This window comes from Nicotiana tabacum, chromosome 10 (genome assembly GCF_000715075.1).
Source record: "Nicotiana tabacum cultivar K326 chromosome 10, ASM71507v2, whole genome shotgun sequence".
NCBI lineage: Eukaryota > Viridiplantae > Streptophyta > Magnoliopsida > Solanales > Solanaceae > Nicotiana > Nicotiana tabacum.
Window position 1 is genome coordinate 96,628,037 of NC_134089.1, and position 7,828 is coordinate 96,635,864.

The window sequence follows — 7,828 nt, forward strand, 5'->3', positions numbered from 1 at the left end:
TAGAAGACATCTTCACAACAAGGGAGACAATTTCATCAAAGTCAACTCCCTTGTTCTGGCCAAAACCTTTAACAACTAACCTCGCCTTGTACCTAGGCCCAAAGGTATGGTTATCTTGCTTTATTATGAATATTCGTTTGTTAGATAAAGCTCTCTTACCTTTCGGCAATTTCACTAACTCATATGTGACATTCTCATAGAGTGACTTCATCTCATCTTCCATGGCTTCTATCCACTGATCTTTTTGAGTATATTGCATGGCTTCATCATAGCTCTCAGGTTCTCCCATGTCAGTCAAAAGTACATATTCATCAGGAGGATAGCGCATGAAATTTTGCTTCTCCCTTGTAGATCTTCTAAGAGAGATTTCAGGAGCATTCGAAGTAGTTACTTGAGTTGTGATGACCCAAAAGGTCATCTTATGTTTTAGAACTTGATTCTGTATTTTGAGGACTTTAAAACCTCATTTTATTCCTCTTCGATTTGTGTGCGCAGTCTGAGCGTATTTCCGGAAAGTTTTTATGTTGAAAGTTAATAAAATAACAATTTTTGCTTTTAAAATTTGATTTAGTCGACTTCGGTCAACGTTTTCAGTAAACAGACCTGAACTCGTATTTTAACAGTCCCGGTGGGTCTGCATCGAAATATGAGACCTGGGCGTATGCCCGAAATCAAATTCTGAGGTCCCTAGCTCAATAAATGAATTTTTGATGAAAATTGAAAGACTAAAAATTAAATAGTTTTAAGAATTTGGTTAATGTTTGATCTTGTTGGTAGGTTCCGGAGCCCGGTACATATCCAAAATAATATTTATACCCCATATCGCAAATGTGATATCTGCAGCTGAACAAATAGTTGGAAAACGGGATTTTTCATTCATTCTTCAATTTTTCAAAACCTAAAACACAAGAGGCGACTTTCCAAAGACCATTTCTTCCCCAAATCATAGGTAAGTGATTCTAAACTAGTTTATTTCAATCTTTCACTTTATTTTACAAGATTTCAACCTAGAATCTAAGATTTTCATGGTGAAATTGGGGATTTTTGGGTAGAAGCTAGGGATTTCGAAATTTGGGGATCTAGACCTCAAATTGAGGTCGAATTCCAAAATCAATTATATATCCGGGCTCGGGGTGAATGGGTAATCGGGTTTTGGTCTGAATTTTGGGTTTGGACCAAGCGAGCCCGGGTGTTGACTTTTGTTGACTTTTTAAAAAATGGCTTAAATTGAATTCCTTGCAATTGTGGGTAGTTCCTATGGTAGATTGAATTGTTTGGTTGGTAATTTGCTAGATTCTATTGGTTCGGAGGCTTATGTGAAGGGAAAAGTGGTGATTAAGGTTGGAGTTGGTTGTTGGAGCAAGGTAAGTGTTGTGTCTAACTTTGACTCAAGGGATTTGGACTCCTTGACTTAATTTGCTATGTGAAAATCCATGTGAGTAGCGTATAGATGAGGTGACGAGTACCTATGCGCTGCCAATTTATCTGTTTTTCCTGTTTTCTTCCCGTTCTTATTTTGTTGTTTTCCTGCCTTAGCTGCTACATGTTTTACTAGTATTTCCATGCTTAATTACTACTTGTCCGATATTGTCTTTAGTTGTTGAAGGTATTAGATGTCCCGTAATTTCATTGTCTCATATTATTGGCTTAAGCTGGTTTATCAGTATTTTATGGTATATTTCGAATTGGTTTCGCTGAGTAGTATTATTTGTGTGAAGTTTCATAATGTACAATCTTTCCGTATGCTTTGGTTTGAGGTTTAAATATTATGGAGAGTTTTGAGTTAAATTGTGGAATTTCTATTTTTATTGTGTAATTGGTACTAATATAGTGGATCGGGCTGCACGCCGCAACAAGAGGAATAAAGGTGATATATTGAGGAGTAATAAGGGTGAAATGCTACTATATGGTGGGATCGAGTTACGCGTCGCAACATGAGGAATAAGGGGGATATATACAGGAGGAATAAGGGTGAATTGCTATTATACGGTGGGATCGGGTTGCACGCCGCAACAGAAGGAATAAGGGTGGATTGATATTGAGTAACAAAGGGTGAATATTCATATTGATATTGATTGTATGGTGGGATCGGATGCGCGCCGCATCAATTTATGTGTTTATGTATCTTTCTTCTACTGTGTAAGTCACTTTGTAGTTTTGCATTTCACTTAAGTATTGGTTATAGCTGGGTATTGATGAGACACTTGAGTTCTGTATTTGTTCCTTGCAAGATACTACTTATTTTGGCATGTTCTTCTTTCTGCTTTTATTATACATTATATGTAGGTTATATTGTAATTGCCCCGTCGTAGCCTCGTTACTACCTCATCGAGGTTAGGCTCGGCACATACAAGTACATGGGGTCGGTTGTACTGATACTACACTCTGATCTTCAACCCATTGTCATATATATCCACATACTTGGTGGTGCTCGAAATCCCAATCTTCATCAGATATACTCTCGGGTTTATGAGCTGCAAAAATGGGTAGATGCATCTTCTTCACGAACAACAAATCTGTCATCTTGCTTCTCCAAACATTATAATTTCTCCCATTTAAACATATCATCTTACTCATATTCACCTCCATTCCGTAAAAACCTGGATAAATAACCAAGGCTCTGATACCACTTGTTAGGATCGAAAAAATCATATGTCATGCAGAAGCTAGCAAACAAATCTTGAACGACAATAAATCATACAACAAAGAGAAATATACCAAAAGAGACACAAACATCTAACGAGGTTAGGTCAACTGACCTACATCCACGACGGAGATGAGCAATTCACTATATAAAAAGAGAGTACAAAATATTGAGAGAACAACCTCACGAAGAGGCAAACACAAGTGACGCACTAACATGTGTCCCGTAAAGTTCTCCCCCTAAACACGACTCTCAAGCCCAATATGGCTACATTGTAGATGCTACTGAATGAGAAGGAAGGATCCTGAATTTATAGAAGTCCAAATATTTTCCTACAAGAAAAAGGACTAGCCAAATATGAAAGACTTATATTTTCCATTTAGGAAAAGAAAAAGCCTATTATGGTAAATATGTTGTCTTTTCCTTCATGAGATAGGAAAACCAAATATGGTAAGAAAATTAGGACAACACCTAACACGCTAAATGGCCAAATTTTTCAAATGCCTTCTTTAACTTAAGGTTTTAGATGAGAAGGTGGAACACTTTCTGTATATATTACAAATCTCAAGGTTGTTAACAATGTTTTCCTTATCTTCCCCATAAAGTGCATAATAATTTTTTACTCATGAGTTCTTGGTGGTGTTGTACAATTGCATAAAAGGCCGTTCATGGCCGTACATGGTGCTCTTATTCTAGAATGCATGTAAAAAGTTGAGTATGATACAACCTAGGGATAACCATACCTTAAAAGCTAGCTATAGAAGTGGGAGAGCACAAGGCTATATAAACCCCACATCAGCACTTTGTAGTACTGATGTGGGACGCAAGTTCCATTTCTTGCAATAACCATAACATGATCTTTGAATGCTCCTTAGATGTTGTACAGACCATAGTGTTTGCTTGAAAAGTCGCTCGTGTTTGGTAAGTTAGACTTATAGTGAAGGAACCCCAAAAAACTTGTTCATAAGAAAAAGAGTTGTATAAAATGTCAATATTTCTAATCACTCAATTTTCTATGGTAAAGTTCTGTAACCCCAAAACATTTTTCGAAAAAAATTACCCAAATGCAAAATACATTAGAATAAGGAGAAAAGATGAAGTATTATGTCCATTACAACTTCATTAATCTTTCACGTCTAAATTTCAGCCTTCAAACTTTCTATTCTAAAGTTGTACAGCTCCAAGGCAAGGATTAATTCATTGAATTAGAGAGGTTTCTCGGGAATTATTTGGATGGGAAGACCTTGATTTGGTGTTGGCATTGGATCCCTACTGAAGGTATCCTCTGTACAACATAGTTTCCATGTGAAATGCCTTACTAAGTAATGGATTGTTACTAAAGTTTCAATCTTTGCAAACTCATATCCAGGACATACACGGGCTCCCCCTCCGAATGCAATAAAGTTATAAGGGGGCAACGTTGCTTGGTTCTCAAAGCGCGCTGGATCAAATTTCTCTGGTTCTTGGAAAATACTGTTATCCATATGTGTCATAGCTGTTACCCAGAATATCTACGTGCGGCCATTAATCAGTGGTTAACTTTTGATCAGATATGATAAGGAAACAAAAGGCTATCAAAATTATTATATATCGAAGAATGGAAGATCAAAGACAGAGGGTTTTGATCTTACTTGCCATCCTTTAGGAATGAGGTAGCCGCCGTACTCAATGTCTTTTACAGCCTGCCTGAAACCTCCAAAAAGAGGAGGAACCATTCGGAGCGTCTCCATCGCCACTCTCCAGGTATACTTCATCTTGCTGAGGTCTTCCCAAGTTAGGGACTCTCCTGGTAACTTGCTTTGTGCAATCTCTTCTTGTTCTGTGAACTCACGGAGCTTATTTAGGGAAGCCGTAAAGCATAGGCTTAATTTCATGCGTGGTCACAGTACAGACACAAAACTATCTTTTGTCACATTGAGAGTAACTAAATTTTATTCAATATAATAGTAATCTTTATCCACGGTAACAACAAAATATAACCATCAAGGTGACTTTACTATGATAATTGATAAAGTTTTGTGACTTTACTATTATAATGGGTAGTTTAGTGACTTTACTGTTATAGTGGGTAAAGTTGAATTGCTTTAGAGTGACAAAAAGTAGTTTCGCAACTTTATTGTTATAATTGGGTAAAGTTCAGTGACCATACATGAAATTGAGCCCAAAGCATAGAAAGATAACTCAGAATGAAATTCAGAGGAGTTCTTAGTTCTTACCTTTAAGGACAGCGGCATAGATGTTTAGCTAAAACTCTTATCATGAAGGTTATCAAGATGGATGAAGTGTCATGTCCAGCAACCATAATTAGTGTGATATTGTGAACTATCTCTTTTTCAGATAAAAGCTCTTTGTTGTTCTCCGCGGATGCTGAGCAAACAGGTGATAAAGGTCCTGGTGTGATGAAGCTGAATTGTGCTCAAACGCATAGCGCTTCTCACATACGAGTTGTTGCATCATTTTGCGGAGATCTGTGCTTGCCTTGAGGCTGCGGTTGAAGCGTGTAAAGGGCAAATTTATAGGAACTGACCACATTCCTTCCATCATCCGCTCGAAGCAGTGAACCATTTGGTCTCTTCGTGTTCCATGTTCAAGCCCGAAAAGGAGAGAGCAAACAATGTCGAAGGTGAGTGTCTTCATCAAAGGTAATACCTACAATCAATCAACACCATATATAGAAGTCAATTGTTAATGCCTAAGCTTAATGCATTCCCAACAAAGTGGCTTCAATATGTATTATATACCTCTAAAACGTAATATTTTACCTATATACACAGTGTAATTTTTCGATAAAGGATGGTCAACTGACTACCCTTGTGATGGTCAACTGACTACCCTTGTGACCATGTAGCTTCGCCACTGCGTGACATACCTTAACTATTTGGTTGTCTTTCCAGTGCTTCTGAAGATGAATTCTGACTTCTTCTTCCATCTTTCCAACATAAAGCTTGAGACTTTCTGGCTTAAAGAATGATACAAGAGCAGCTCTAACGCGCTTATGATCTTCACCGTTGAGTTCCAAAAGGCAGCGATCGCCTAAAATCCTCTTGACTGATTGTGTCTGTGCATTACTGAGGACAGTGCAATCACTAGTGAATAGAAACTTGTTAGCAGCCTGTCCATAAATGAATACAGTGGGTTTGCCAAAGAGGCTTAATTTTGAGATAGGACCATATTTTTGTACTTTTTGCTCGAGCCATTTCTCTGCTGTATTCGCTCTCATTGCCCGTAGCAAGCCGAGGCTTTGACCGATGATTGGTAATCCAAGTGATCCTGGTGGAACTCTTTTTGATGTTCTTCTCTTCTGAACGAAGAGGAGGAAGATTGGGACAAGAATTGGAGAAGAGTTAAGATAATGTTCATGATTGAGATAAAAAGCAAAAGAGATTAGAGGCAAAGAATTTAGACTACAAATTTCAGACTTATAATGTTGTGTGTAGTTGACTTTGTTGGTTTCTGGAAAGGTATGTTAGCTCCGTTGGTATGTTGAGAGAAAAATATGCAGATATCAAACTATACTTTCTAATGTGATTCTCACTCAACCAACTTGTCCAAAAAGAATTTATTTTCGTAAAACGTGCGATTAATTTTTAAGCTTTGTTTTCTTTTTTAAATAATTAATTAAAGCAAGTACCCTCTGGTTCAACAATATGATGACAGCGGTGATGGAATCTTTACTAAGTCACATTGATGGATTGGATCTGCTGGTTTTCATCAGCAATATTTCTATTCTTTTAATTTTAGTTGATACTATTTTATATTTCATGTGCCTCATTGTTTGTGGCGACAAATCTGAGCCTCATTCGTCTACCCTTAGCCACCCACCCCGGCTCCCTAGATCAGGACCTACCATCTTCCCCGCCCTTATCTATTTTATCTCCCATAGTATTTATCTAAATTATATATTTTTCAAAAAACATTTTCACTTACCTAATCAAACACCATAAAATAAGTAAAAAAATCATTTATTTTTTAAGAAACCAAACATACCCTTAATTAGTACTACTTGTGATCTACATAGAGATTGGAGAATAATTTAACGCAGTAACACTGCCAGATGCCTCATGAAAAGCTCTATTTTAAAAGGCAGAATTGGGACTCGCTCGAGACTCGTCCCGGGGTGGAGCACTCGTAAAACGCCCCTGGGCTTATGTATGGGACTTAGTGTGAGCACGTGATTTTTGTTTTACGCGACAATCACTCCAAAAGAAACAAAATAATAGCAATTGGTCTTGCTGTACATTTGCTGGATTTTTACGTGGCATTTTTTTGCTAGTTATTTGTGATTTTGCCCGTGGTTGTTTTATTCAAAAAAAAACATAAAAAAAAATATATATGTCTATATGTCGTGTGAACCGTAATCCGTTTATTAAAAGAAAAATAAAATGTGTGCATCCTTCATTGTATTTTGTCATTAAGTGTTTAGTATAATTAAATGTTAATTGTGTGATAATTGTTGTCCAATGTTTTACATGGTATTATTTGGCAAATTAATTTAAGGAATTAAAAAAAAAAAAAAAAGAGTTTCGGACTTGGGCCAGTCCGATTTTAAAACAAACAAGCCCAAACAACCCAACCCAAAACCAAAATTACCCGGTCCAGTCCAGTTCAGCCCCTAACTATCTCAAACGGCGTCGTTTGGGTCGTGCCTGATCTGGGCCGTTGATCTCAGATTGATCAACGGCCAAGATCACTTCCCCATAACCCATAAACAAAACCCGACCCATTCCACCCGGCCCGACCCAAACCCCTTTAGGTTGAAACGACACCGTTCCCTATCAGCCAAAAGATCTTGACCCTTCATCTCACCACATCCAACGGCCAAGAATCGATCCCTCACTAACTATATAAGCCTATAACCTTTACCCTGCCCCCCCTATCCGAACCCCCAGGCCTTAGTCGTCCCCTCCACAGACCTCAGTCCTCCAAACCCTAGCCGCCCCTGTATACCTTCGCCATGAAAGCCGGCGGCATAGACGCCGGTGCCCCCCTCCTTAACACCATAGATGCTCTTCACCGTCCTGGACCCAAATCCACCAACTACACATTTCGAATCCCCTCCCACCTTCTCGAATCTTCATTTGAAGATTCGAGTCGGAACCTGACTTACACCAATCGACCCCAGTCCCCGGACCCCCTCGTGACCAAACCATGCTTGGTTTGGTCCGAATCTGACCAGGGAAACAT

The 7,828-nt window shown here is 38.3% G+C and overlaps 1 long non-coding RNA gene across 1 annotated transcript; it reads right to left on the bottom strand.

The window, feature by feature from the left end:
* Positions 1-2,212: 2,212 nt before the first annotated feature.
* LOC142164713 (uncharacterized) lies at positions 2,213-6,175 on the bottom strand. Its single transcript, XR_012695652.1, has 3 exons — positions 5,407-6,175; positions 4,861-5,293; positions 2,213-4,463 (listed from the first exon to the last, which is right to left on the bottom strand). It is a non-coding gene; the product is annotated as an uncharacterized LOC142164713 (long non-coding RNA).
* Positions 6,176-7,828: the final 1,653 nt, after the last annotated feature.